Here is a 14,974-nt window from a genome sequence, read left to right on the forward strand (position 1 = left end):
TTGAACGAATCTTGATGGGTAATCAACCAATGAAGCTTTGATTCTCTAAGAACGCTTCTTGAAAGCACCTGTAATCACAACTCAATGAAAATATTAGTATTAACGTTTTCTTGTTTTGAAACAGGTCTCAAGTCACATATTTATAGGATTTTTCAAATCTTGTCGCATTATAATCGATTAGGATATTTATGTAATTTGTTAAGCTTTTGCTTCTATTTTAACAGATTACCCTGAGCATGTAATCAATTATCTAAACACTTAAGCCTATTCTTGATTTATTTGACAATTATAACAGATCAGACAATAAATGTAAAGGATTATAGTACTATCTTATCTTATTTAATCGATTAGGAAACTTATGTAATCGATTATTCCAACATTTAAGCATATTGTTTATCCAATTTTCATTCTTAACAGATGATCTCACTTATGAAATAAATTATGGCTTGCTTTCTGTTTTAATCGGTTATATACCCTGTATAATCGATTAGGAAGAACAATTTGCCTTTGTTAAGCTCTTTAAGTGATCTGGTTAAATCTAACATATTATATACCATGTTTAATTATTATTTCAACTAGAAAATAGATTATCAATATGTTTGATGTATGATTCATTCAATACTAATGAATTCACATATCAAGTACAAACAAGATAAAGATAAAACAATTGTTATGTCATTTATTATGCAAGAGACTATTAAATCATTCTATTGTTCATCATAAAAAACAGAGATATAAAGAGGCAGGTTTAAAACAATTGTTATGCCATTTTGAAATGTGTACAATTCTTCACTTTTAAATTATAATTAATCATACTTAAACCTCAAGACTCAATAGAATTCAGGCTCAAATTTATATAAAGGAGGGATTATAATTCTACTAGAAAAATAGAGACTCTATACTTGACATGATCATGAGAAACATTAGACAAAGAAACAACATATGTCATTTAGCCTTTATGTTTTTACTGGGAATATTAGTGCCCATGCAACAGGGCATTCTATAGTTTTGCATGAACTAATGAATATCATATGCAAATGCAACTAATGTTCTTCAATTTTAACAAGTAGGTTGAGAACATTATATACAACTACAACCAACATTTTTTAAATTCACATGTTATACAAGAGGACATAAAATGTAGATGCAACTGATATTCTTCATTTTCCTAGAAGAGTTGTACTCTTTACATGCACCCCCAAAAACTTTAAACCCGACATGCGACTTGAGGCTTTCAAACTTGGCGTACAAAGAAAAGTCATGTTTCAAAGATCTCTACAAGGAAAGAATCTATTTTTAAACTTGCTAACTAAGATTTAACTAAAACAACTTCTCTTACTTGAACTTTACATTCTTGAGAGTTACTTGATCGAGTGAGAAAACTTTAAACACCTAAAAATTCTAACAATGTTCATACTTAACTAAGATCAATCTTCTAACTATTGTGAGGTGAGTTGTGTTTTAAAAAGAACAAAATTTAAAGAGACAAAGATAGAAAAAAGGGTTAAAAAAAATCTTAGATTGGAAAAAAGTAGAGTATGTTTTAAAAAGAACAAAATTTAAAGACACAAAGGTTGAGAAAATCTTAGACTGAAAAAAGGAAGGAGAAAATATTACATACAAATAAAAGAATAAAAAAAATAGGAAATTGAGTGTTATATTATTTACTAACATTATAGATTGACTTAAAAATTTAGTTGTTTTATTTTTTTATAACATTTTTGTAATATAATCTATTACTTGATATATCATTTATAACATGTCAATTTTTGTTTTATTTGTCCATCTTCAAAAAATGTTTCTTCTATTGCTTGCATTTAATATAAACAAATTTTAATTTTTTTTTACCGACAATAAGTTTTAACAGCTAAAATAAAGAGAGAGAAAAAATAGATTAATTTTAAAACTAACATACCTTTTAAATGTTAAACACACAAAATAAATACAACTATAAAAATCTTGATATTTTTTATTTTGTATTGTTATTTCTAATGATATCTGAGATTTATGAAAGTCAATTTTTAAAAAGGTAAGTCTCTGAATAAACTATAAAAGTATATATGAATAATTAAATAAAAAAAATTGAGTCAATGTTTACATTATAACTTTCTTTTTAGAAATTCTCTATTTATTGTTAATTGACCGAGTACTTTATACGGTATGATTTATCAATAATTCAAATATGTTTTATCTATACCAAACTCTCTTTTGTTTGACATTATTATTTCTATTTATATTAATTATATAATTATTTTGTGTTCTATTCATTGACTGAGATACTTTAGTTGGCACGATTTATCATTAATTGAAAAACGTTATCTAAACCAAACTTGCTTGTTCTATCAAATTTATGGATGATGCTACCTTTTGAAATACTTGGTAGATGTTAAATTAAGATTAGTTTAATATATCCTATCATATCTAGACCATTTCCATAAAACTGATAAAATACATTGTTGTATAAAGAACATATTAACATCGTTAAATTCAACCTAATCAGTAAAAAGGCTTCATTTTTATTATTTATTTATTTTTATTATTTATATATATATATATATATATATATATATATATATATATATATATATATATGAGAGTGTAAATTTTTGCATTTATTTAACTTTTAAATTGATTTGATTGTTTTAAAATTTTATTGTAATAATTATTTGTTATAGTTAGGCTTATTGAACATGTAAATATTGAAATAAATGTTTAATTATTTGTTATTTTAATAATTATTTGTTGCATAGATTTTTTTTAATATTTTGATATGTATTGATACAATAGTAGCTTATCATGTGTAAATAAGCGTTTAATTTATGATTAGAAAGTAAAATATTATAATGTTCTTACTATATTTAGAAGAAACATATAAATTTCGTCACCTTGAATATTTCTAAAAATAATTTTCTATCTAGATGAGCATAATACAAAATTCAAAAGTTAATTTATAATTTTAGTGTTGCATATTAAGTTTACTAAAGTCATCTTATTCTCTATCTCATGTGTGTATTAATTTATGAACAAATACAATTGGTTCTCCTCAAAGTCATGCAAAACTCACTCAAAGTCATGAAATAAAATGTATCATATTTGTCAAACTAGTTAAGTCATTTATTATCAGTAAAATAGAAATTCAAAATAGAAAAGGCAAAAATTGCAAACTATTTTTGGGTGAGCACGCCTGGTGCTCAAATTTCTCTGCTCTATGTGTCTTCTTCTTCATACTCATCATCAATATTTAGCGCTCCTAAGAATACAAAGATACTAAAACAAACAAGTTAGCCCATAAATTTTTATGTAAGATAAGATTTAAAAATGGAGAATTGAAAAACATAAACACATAAACGAAGAAGAGAATTAAAAACATGTAAACTTCTAAACGACAAGAAATGAAAAATGAAAGACACAAACATAAGCACACCAACCATACAATAATTTCAATATGCAGAATGATTAAGATAGATTTTCCAAATAACCTCACTTAGATGTCTCTTATTGCAAGATCACTTAGTACTCTCATAAGATGATGAATACTATTATCCTTGTTCTCTAAGGTACAAACACTTATGTTCCTTTTGTTGCATCTATATAAGCATGATACACCTTACCCAATCCCTTGGCTTAAGCATGCATCAAGACTTGCATTCAAAACTAGAACAGTGAGGGCCAAGCACACAATCCCATCCTTGGTGACTTGTGCTATCTAGTATGATTTAGTTAGGTAGGCTGCTGAAATCTCATTCCTAGGATCTTCCAACAACTAGATCATGCTTTAAACTGTATCCCAAAACAATCATTAAGCACATACTAAACAAATGGAAAGCAGAAACATTTATAGACAAACTGCATACAAGAAAGCACAAGAAAATAAAAAACACAACATTGTCTAAAAGAGTCACAAAGGCCCAAGTCACCTTGTGCTATAACACAAGTCCCCGACAACCACGTCAAAACTTGGTGGTTGCAAAACCAACGACAAGTGCACCGATCGTAGCGTAGCCAGTGATAAATATTGTTCTCTCTCAAAGGATTTGTGAAACACTTGACAACTCTCGCAATTCACAACTCAATTAGACATAAAGATAACAAAAACATAAGAAACTCTTTTTGTGTTTTTATCAAACCATTGATGTGCAAGGAAATATAACATAGAGTATTTACAATTTGTTAAGACTGTAATTCATCTACTTCACTCTCATGCATTCACAAACATTTGAATTCCATATTCAAGTCAACATTAACTCACAAGCATACTCAAATCATATCCCTAATGACTTTAAGCCTATGATAACTTATATCAAGTTTCAATCCCTTGAATCCTCAACAAGCAACCATTCATTAAGTTCAAGAGTCTAAGATTATTAATGAATCAAGTTTTATTCCTAGATACAAGTATCCATTAGGCTTTCAATTTCAAGTCTAGATTCTAAAGATATTTTCCAACACCTAAAGAATCACAAACTAAGCATGGGAGTAATCCACATCAGGTATTAAGTATGGAGAACTTAAGATTCTATAAATTGAAGAGATAGGAAATAAATGAAAACCAAAGAGAAGATGAAAGCCTTCTCCATAGGTTCTTGCTTTATGCTCTAATTGCACCTCCCCTTCACATTTCCGCCTCCAATCCACAACCCATCTTCCTTTTTAATCCCAAAATGGGGAAAACCACCATGGATGAAGGACGAAACCCAAGGAGGAGAGAGATAGCTTTCCAACACCCCAAACAACCTCTAAGAACCTCTCCTAAGCACCTTAGGTGACTCTATTCGTGTAAGAACGAGGAATAATGAAAACTCTCGTAAATACATGAATAAATATCCACTTTTGCGTATCAAGACTAACATACTCACCTAGCAGCTTTATTCTCGCCTAGCGAGACCTAAAAATGATCTCTCCTAACTTGTAACTCACTAGGCAAGCCAAATTTTTGTCGAGCAACTCAAATATTGCAACTTTGGGCTATCATTTTCGTCCAACGAGCAAGCAACTCACCCAACGAATAAATTTTATTATCTTAATAAAAATGAATATTTTTTCTTTTGAAAGTAATTTATATAGCAATTTATAAGTATTATTAGATGGTGTTTTTCTTATAGTAAAGTGATTTATTTTTAAATTAGTGAAAAGCATAAAAACTTTAGAACGACTAAACTTTAATTTCAATTTCTTTAAAGATATGAAACATTATTCTTTTTTTCTCTTTATACTTTGGATTTCTTTTGACTGTTAATTCCTTTAGACGGTTTTGACTTACAACTGGAAACTTAGACCAGGAAAGATTGCTTTTAGACATTTCGGTTCTTTTTAAGATAAAAATCAAAAGATAAAATAAATGTTTGCAATCTCATTATTGAATTTAAGATAATAATTAAAACTTGTAAAATGTTTTTTGAGTAGACATTAGGGTTTATTTATATCTAAATAAAATTAATCTAAAGTCATTTTCAACAAATTTACACAAAGAACTGATACGATTATAATCAATTATTGAAATAATTTTCTGATAATTTTTTTTTTGAAATAATTTAATTTTTTTCGTTATTACTGTAAAATAAGATATTACGAATTGTCAAGTAATTATTTTAAACATTCATAAACTTATTTTACATACAAAATTGTATTATTGTTTGAAGTATTGATTAAAAATTAATTATTATTCTATATCAAAGAAATAGTGTTCCATTTTAATAAAGTCTCTGCCACTAATTAAATATTTTTTTTATTCAAAAAAATTAAAGTTTAGATCATTAGTTAAGATATCTAAGTTGAAACCAACAACACGGTGATACTAATTAAAACGTACATTTGGACGTTGTCGAATGTCCAATAAAATATTGAATAACTATGTTAATTAGGGAATATTAATTCTTATAGAATTTCAAATTTCTTAGTTAATGATAGAAGAAAAAATATTAAATTTTAAATCTATTAAATATATTTTCTTTTATTCACCATTTTCTTAAATTATAAAAATATTGAAAGAAAGACATTGGTTAATTCACTGACAAAGTCACTATTTGGGTCAATACGCTGCATTAGGTAGTCGCATATCTAAGGGTATGCCTTTTCTAATTTTAGGTTTTGTTAATGTTTACAAGGCCTACGGTTATTGACTCTATATGATTATATTTTAATCCTTCTCTTGACTCTCATTTTTCCAATGTTCGCAAAATTAACCCATTATTATATATATTTGCTTACTAAAAAGAACTTTCCACCACTTTTGACCATAACATTAGAATGTTTCAAAGTTTTAATATAAACAAACATCATATCAACTTTTAATTTAACTATTACATAGAATATCTCTAGTTTTATAAATTAGTTTTCTAGAGTTAGTTCAACTCATAATATAAATTATAAAATAATACTAAAATATATTTTATTAATTTGAAGGAAATACATGCTTAATATTAACAAAAGGTTGACACTAATAAATAAGATTTCACACTAATTCATCAATAATATCAATTTTATATCATATATGCATGAAATTCTAAAACTATCAACATTAATTTATTAGTATTAAATTTTGAATATTTATTATAAATAATTTCGGTTAAATTAATGTTAATAATTCTTTAATTACTTTTAAATTAATTTTTCATTAAATTAAGTTACTACTGAAAATGTATTGTCATTATGTTTTAGTTTTAAAATTTATTTAATTTAGTATTTACTGAACTTTAAATAAAATATATTTTTAACATTAAGTTATCTTCCATATAATTGATATTAGTCATACTAATTTTTTTAAAAAAATATCATAAAATACATTATCTTAAAAAATAAATAAAAGACCAACAAAAGTAATTAATTGTTTAAATAATAAAGAGAAGAAAAAATAGAAGAATAAGAAGAAAATATGTGAATGATGACTAATTTTCTCTAAATTATTATAAAAAAATTATTTATAGATGCAAAATGTGACTCAAATTATATAAGTCAAGGTTACAAATAGTTAAAATAGTTAATAAATATAGTTAAATCTCATAAAGTAATCAATATATAAATAACGGTATAAAATCAGTGGACAACATTAATTCATAATACTTTCTCTTGAATGTTCATTGATAAGAGAATATGTCTAGTTAAACTTTATTAGAGAAAATCCTTTAGGATAAAAACTTAGTGAAGAAAAAAGTACATCATTCTTTATATTCAATATAATATTGTTCATCACATTTTTTGTCCTTATGTAAACTCATATCATTAAGATGATGTAGTCAAATCTAGTGAACTAATTATTCAAAAGTTTTTCTTGGCAAAGATTTTGTAAATAGATTTGCGAGATTTTTAAATGAATGAATCTTTTGGATTTCAATATCACAATTTATTTGAAGATCATGAGTGAAAAAGAATTTTGGAAGAATATGTTTTGTTCTATCTCTTTTAATATATAATTCTTTCAATTATGCAATACATGCACTATTGTCTTCATATATTCACACATGTTTAATTATAGATTTTAACCGAACACATTCATGATTGGCCCTATGTGATGCTAGAATTTCTACATGATTTCATGATGTTGTTGTTATGGTTTGTTTCATAGACCGTCATGAAAATGTTATGCATCACATTGAACAAATATCTTGTTTGTGATCGACTATTGTGAGGATCTAATAAATAGCATGCATCTGTATAACCCACTAGATCTGATTTTGAATCATTTCTATCAAATAAACTCATATTCATAGTACCCTTAAGATAACGAAGTGTATGTTTTACTCCAGTTTAATGTCTTTTTGTAGGTGAAGAACTATATCTAGATAAAAAATTTACAACAAATGTTATATCAGGTCGAGTATAATTAGCAAAATACATTGCTCCTATAACACTAAGATATGGTACTTCTGGACCAAGAAGTTCTTCATCCTTTTCTTGAGGTTTCAAAGGGTCTTTATCAACATTTAATGACCTCACAACCATTGAAGTGTATAATGAATGTGATTTGTCAATATAGAACCTTTTAAGTACCTTCATCATATAAGTCTCTTAATGTACAAAAACACCTTTATTTAAATTCTCAATTTGTAATCCTAAACAAAACTTTCTCCTTCCAAGATCCTTCATCTCAAATTATTTCTTTAAGCAACCAATTGTCTTATGAGCTCAATAGGAGTTCCAACGATGTTTATGTCATCTACATAAACAACAATCATGAAAAATTCATTTTTCGATCTTTTTATATAAATACAATGATAAAGGGAATCATTTTTATGCCTTTTTTTTAACAAGTACTCATTAAGTCAATTAAACCACATACATCCTTATTGTTTTAATACATATAAGGACTTGTTTCAATTTTCTTGAATAATCCTCTTTAGAATTTGTATTATTGAGAAAATTAAATCCTTCAAGAAGTTTCATATAAATAAGTTGTAACAACATCCATTAGATGTAAATGCAAACCATCTTATGCAACTAGGCTAATCAAATATGGAAATATTGTTAAATTCAATACTAGTGAATATGTCTCTTCAAAATCAATATCAGGTCTTTGTGAGAAACCTTGATCAACTAAACATCTTTTGTATCTAATAATTTCAACATTCTTATTTTGTTTTTGAACAAAAAAACCATCTATACCCAACGGGTTTTACACCCTTAGATGTGCAAACTACGGGTCCAAAAACCTTTAATTTAACAAGTGAATCTAATTATGCTTTGATTGCATCTTTCAATTTTGGCCAATCCTTTCTTTATTAACAATCTTCAATAGTCATTGGTTCTTGATCTATATTGTCACTCATAACATTCATCACTATATTATATGTAAAAGCCTTGTGAATGTTGACTTCATTTTTGTTTTATATTTTTTATTCATGACATAATTTATTAAGATATCATCATTCTCTTGGAAGTGAATCATTAATATGTCTAATGAATCTTTTGCGATTTTCATCACCTCGATTAGGTCATCTTGCCTTTTAGCTCATTTTCTCATTTGAGGGTTTTTATCTTTAGAAACAATAGGTCTACCACGCTTTAAGGGTGTTTGATATTCATTTTCTATATTAGGTTGTCCAATAAAAACATCCTTTGACCTTCTAATAAAAATATCCTTTTTCCAATAAAAATTATAATTAGAGCATTAGCAATAGGCATATGTGACTTAGTTATCCTTTTTGTGTTAGTAAAAAAACTAGTAATTGATTGAATAATTTTGGTAAATGAATTACCTTTGAACTTCCAACTCAAATTCTTTTGTACAAGGATCAAAATGAGATAATGATAATTCACTCCAACCAATATCCTTTTCCAGTTGAATTCTTTCTCCCCTATTGCTGGAAAAATTAATTTATCAAAATGACAATTAACAAATCGAGCTATAAATAAGTCTCTTGTTGATGGTTCAAGATATTTAATTATTGATGGAGTATCATATCCAACATATGGTCTTAATCATCTTTGAGGACCTATTTTTGGTGGGGAAATTGTAACATATAAAGCACACCAAAAAAATTCTTAAATGAGAAATATTAAATTACTTATTGGCCTTATGCGAATCAATATTGCAGCATGTAGCCATTGGAAGATTAACTCTCGTAAGAAATGATTGCAATCAATTTTAGATGTTTGGTTAACGATTCTACAATTCCGTTTTGAGTATGAACATGTGTTACTAGATGTTCAACTTCAATTCCAATTGACATAGAACACACGTTAAAAGCATGAGATGTAAATTCACAAACATTATCAAGACAAATTTTCTTAATCGGATAATCTAGAACGTGAGCTCTTAACTTGATTAACCATGCTAATAACCTCATGTGCCTAATTATGAGTTGATAATAAACAAATATATAACCATATCTAAATGATCCACATATGAGTTTATTGGACCACATGTGTCACTGTGTATTTGTTCTAAAAATGAGATTGACTAATTTCTAAAATTTTTTTGTAATTGTCTTATTATCAACTTTTTTTTTGAACACACAATACATGAAAAATCATTGGACTAAAGGTGTTTTTGACTCTTAAATGGGTATCCACATGAGTTTTCAACTATTTTTTGCATAATGATAGATCTAGGATGACTCAACTGATCATGCCAAACAAGGAATTCATTTTGATTTGTATAGTTTTGGTTTATAACGACATGTGTTTCAATTGTACTAATATGTGTAGAGGAAGTCATAAGAGAAGACTGATAATTTCTCCATACACATTTTTGTATTCAATCCAAGCCTAGTGATATAAGGACATTACATATCTCCTTTGTTTGTCTCAATATGATATCCATTTAATGAAAATCCTTAAAACTTAATAATAGACTTCTTGGTAGGAATATAGTAAGCCTTCAATCATATTTGTAGTTCTAGAAATAATGCTAATATTGACTTCTCGCATTACCAAACAAGAGAAAAATTTATTACTCTTGAGAATTGTATGAGTTGTAACACTACAAAGAAGACACAATATATTGTATGAGTTGTTTATAAAAAAAATTATGCCCCAACATATTTATTAGTCTATACAATACTACTGCATACAATATAATTAAATTTTAATAAAAACCTTAACTTGTTACATGGGTCGCCCAAAATTAATCAATTCTACAAGTCATGATTATCATATGATATCAAATAAAACTAAGTATAAAACATTATCTCCAAAATCATTAAACATTTATATATATGTATAATATAACAAAATCAAAACCACAAATTGATCATATCAAAATCCTATTTCATATTCTTACACAAAATATGTATATTATAATATATCATCAATAAAAAAAAACACAACAGCCCCGATTTTAAATAAAAAAATATTTATATAAATAAAATCATAATTACATAATTTTGATAAACCTTGAAAACCACAATTTCATTCAAACACAATATAATATCATCACTTAAAAATATTCATTTATAATATATGTATAATATTAATATTTGAATACCTTCATTTTCACTTTTATAATAATTACTATATAATATTTATAATAATAAATGTTTATTATTCATTTATTTCACGTATACATTTTATAATATAAAGGTATTTAATGCTTATATTTATATATAATACCAATATGAGACATACATATTTTAAACCTATATATAAAATAAAAATACCATAAAAAAACTCAACTTAAATTAAATTATAATAAAAATAAATTAAAAACCAACGTAGAAACACCACAAAAATAATTAAATTTAGGAGAGGTTATTTTTCAAAGGTTTTTGAAACCCCGAAAATTTCTGGCGGTTTATAAATAAAACCGCCCCTAACATTTAAATTTTTTACTTTTAAAATAATATTTTTGCGCCTCTTCTACGTTTTTTCCTAAACCATAATCTCTCCCCACTGCTTACATTTTTCCTAAACAACAATCTTCATTTTTCCGATGCCTTCATTTTCTCCCAAACCACAATCTTCATTTCGCTCCACCACAAGCACCATCTTAATCTCGTCGTTCTCCGCCACCGCTGCCGGAAGCTTAATTCCACTCTCCGCTGCTCTGCCTCTTCCTTCTCCGAGAAGCACCACACGAACTCCCCCAACTCCGATGACGTCGTCGAACTTCCTCTCTTCACTCTCCCTCTAGTGCTCTTCCTCGGCGCCATCCTCCCCTTGCAGATCTTCGAGTTCCGCTACCGCATCATGATGCACACACTCTTCCAAACAGACCTCCGCTTCGGCGTCATCTACACGGATGTCGTCTCCAGAACTGCAGCCGATGGCTGCGTCAGCAAAGTCATAAAGCATGAGAGCCTCGTGGATGGCCGCTTTTTCCTCATCTGTAAGGGCCAGGAACGGTTTCTAGTGAACACTATGGTGCGCACGAAACCCTACCTGGTCGCGCAGGTGACGTGGCTCGAGGATCGGCCATCGAGGTGGAGACCTACATGAAGGACGTTATCCAGTTATGCAACCGGTTGGGTGGGAAACTAGAGAAGGAGGTTGGGGATTTGAGAAGAAACCTGTTTCCAACAACGTTCTCGTTCTTCGTTGGCAACATCTTCGAGGGCGCGCCAAGGGAGCAACAAGCACTGCTTGAATTGGAGGACACCGCCGCCAGATTGAAGAGGGAGAAGGAAACATTGAAGAACACGCTTAATTACCTCACTACTGCTTCTGCTGTTAAAGATGTTTTTCCCTCTACTCCCAATTCTTCTTGATCGGTGATTTATACTCTATATATTGTTGCTTGTAAGTGTAACTTCGTGATTTTGGATCTGAACTCATCCCTACAGCTGTGAGGGACCACAATGTCCAAGTAAGAGAAAATTCCATTAATATATCTCCTTTCAAATGATTTTGTACATTAGAGTTTTGATTACAGCTATGATGAAACTAAAAGATTTATATGTTTGTTGTTTTTGCAGTCGTATTTTTATAGAGATTATTGGAAAGACATTGGAACAATAGAATCCTTTTATGATGCTAACTTGGCTCTTACTGAAGAGGTAGGTTCAAGATGTTTATGGCTATGATTTTTCCCATTTTGTTTAGTATAACTAATAAGCAGGAGTACCTTCACTATGGTTCATCATACAGAGGCCTTATGGAATCAGAATTAGTATTTTACTTGATTTAAGATGATGATGTTTAATGCAAATCATTAAGAAATTAAGACAAACATGTGACCTTGCATGAAAGCCGAGTAGAACTCTCCTTTCATGCATGAAATTGATAAATGCTTTATTGATGATTAAAAAATATGTCTCTCAAGCTTAAAAGAAAGTCTTACTATATCTATACAAAAGATTGGCCAGTCTTGTGGTATAGAAGGTTCCACAATAAAGTGCCAAGAAAAGTGTAGGTCAAGTCTTGTAAAGAGTAGAATCTTGTAGTGTATATCTGCTTTTGATAATAGATGTTCTTGGAAACAATTTCCCGCGCCTTATTATATATCTGCAAAAGTATCAAGCTAAAATCTCTTGACTGTAACTTATTCAATTTAAGGTTTTGTATGACGAAATTCATATCCAGGCTGCAGTACTGGCTATGGATGATTCAGTGTTAGATGTTGATCAGGTGGAAAATCTCATTAAATTTTGTCCAACTAGAGAGGAGATAGAGCTTTTAAAGGTGAATCTTAACAAATTTATATGTGATTCTTGCCTCTTTATTAACAATTAAAGGTTTTAATTTCTAGAAATTTCTCTTATAATGAGTTGCTACCTTCATTATAATTTTCTTGCGTTTCTAATTTTCCTTCGTTTTGGTTATGACTATAATAGGGATACACTGGTGATAACGAGAATTTGGGGGAAGTGTGAAAAGGTTTGTGAATGATTTATTTAAGCCATAATATTATAGAGTACTTGAGAAAAGTATAATGTGAGCTCAGAAAATCATGCGGGATTTCTATGTTGCATGAAGCTTATAGACCGGTTTTGTCTTAAGCAAAGGTTGCTATAAAAATATCCAATACTACTGATGATGTTCTCCAGGGAAACGTTCCAAAATAGAGGTGAAAGAGCAAGAGTCAAAAGTACAAATAAAGAAAGAAGAGTACAATTTCAATAGGATTTCGAGATCCCAGACTCTCCCAACCAATATCCCCATTGATCCAATTCTCCCCACTCTCCTTCTATCTCTCTATTAATTACATAGAGAGTGTGTTATATGTTTGTTGTAAACTGGTGTGGCATTATTTGTAGGGGATCTTGGTTAGAGTTTTGATTCAAATTTGACGCTTTCTCACTATTAATTGAGTCCAAAAAAGGGACAAACTGTATTGTTTCTTGGAGTCCAAAAAAGGGACAAATTTGAAGTTTATTTATTTAAGGCGTGTAACTAGATTTAATTTTTACGAACTATATTGATTAAGTAATGTATTTGCAGCTTAGCAACTATAACTCTTTTGAGGAAGTTCTTTATTGCAAGCCAAACTTTGATCAACTGTTCAAAAGAACTGGCAGTCTTGACAAAAGCTTCGAAGGTAACAAAATTCATCGCAACTCCTTTTCTAATTTAAACCACCATGCCAACCAAGTGCTAAAATTTCAGTTCTATTTCAAAAAGGATATTAAGTTTTGTATATTTTGAAATGGTGTAGGTGACCGTGAATGAAACTCCTTATCAAAAGAGTTGTTTCAAATGCATTCATGGAAAACTCTACTGCAAGCACCACCACATGCAATTGATCAAGGAGAAGGAAAATTTCAACCAGCTTGAAGATGACATGAGAAGAGTGCAATTCAACAGAAAATTGAGAAGAAGGGAAATTTAAACCAACTTGAAGATGACCATGAGAAAAGTGCAATTCAAGAGAAAACCAATAGTGAAGTAGATGCAGTTGAGACATAAAATAAAATAGAAATAACATGTTTTAGAGCTTCTTATTAAGATTAATTACTTTTGGTTTCAGATTATTATGATTTATAATTAAACATATTTGTTGTTAATCAAATTAAACAAATCGTTTAAATAATTAAAAAAATTAAATTAATTATATTACTGATGGTTTTTAAAACCCCAAAGTAAGTAAATTTAGAAATTCCCGGCGATTTTGGACAACCCACGTAAGTTCTGGCGCTTTTAGTACTCCCAACAACTACCGACGGTTTTTATAAATATAAGGTCAAGGCTGAAAGCCAGGTATGTTCCAGTTACATTCTACTTACGTTCCATTCACACTTTACGAAACTCAAATATTCAACTATGATAAATAGTTCAATAAACCGATCCTAACTTGAGCGTCGGAGCATCTTTTGTAGGTATATCCCCCTTCGGTCAAGAGTACAATCGAGCGGAGCAAAAGTACAATCGACGGAGCAAGGACAATCGAGCGGTCCAGACGGTCCAGGCGTTTGGAGGCAAGGAGAACACGTCAGAAAGGAGATCCAAGTGTTTAGAATCAGGAAGAACGTGGCGAAAAGGTTTGTCTCTCGGTCCTGCACAAACTCCTACCGAAACATGTAACCATATTAAAGAAAAAGTATTTAATATTATATATATATATATATTGTTCTATAAAAATATAATTACATTTGTTTTATTGGTT

At 29.0% G+C, this 14,974-nt stretch overlaps 1 pseudogene; it reads left to right on the top strand.

Annotated features, from left to right (window-relative positions):
• The first annotated feature begins 11,280 nt into the window (after nucleotides 1–11,280).
• Nucleotides 11,281–14,425, top strand: LOC108346586 (uncharacterized; annotated as a pseudogene).
• The last annotated feature ends 549 nt before the right edge of the window (nucleotides 14,426–14,974 follow it).

Source organism: Vigna angularis, chromosome 9 (genome assembly GCF_016808095.1).
Source record: "Vigna angularis cultivar LongXiaoDou No.4 chromosome 9, ASM1680809v1, whole genome shotgun sequence".
In the NCBI taxonomy this organism is placed as follows: Eukaryota; Viridiplantae; Streptophyta; class Magnoliopsida; order Fabales; family Fabaceae; genus Vigna; species Vigna angularis.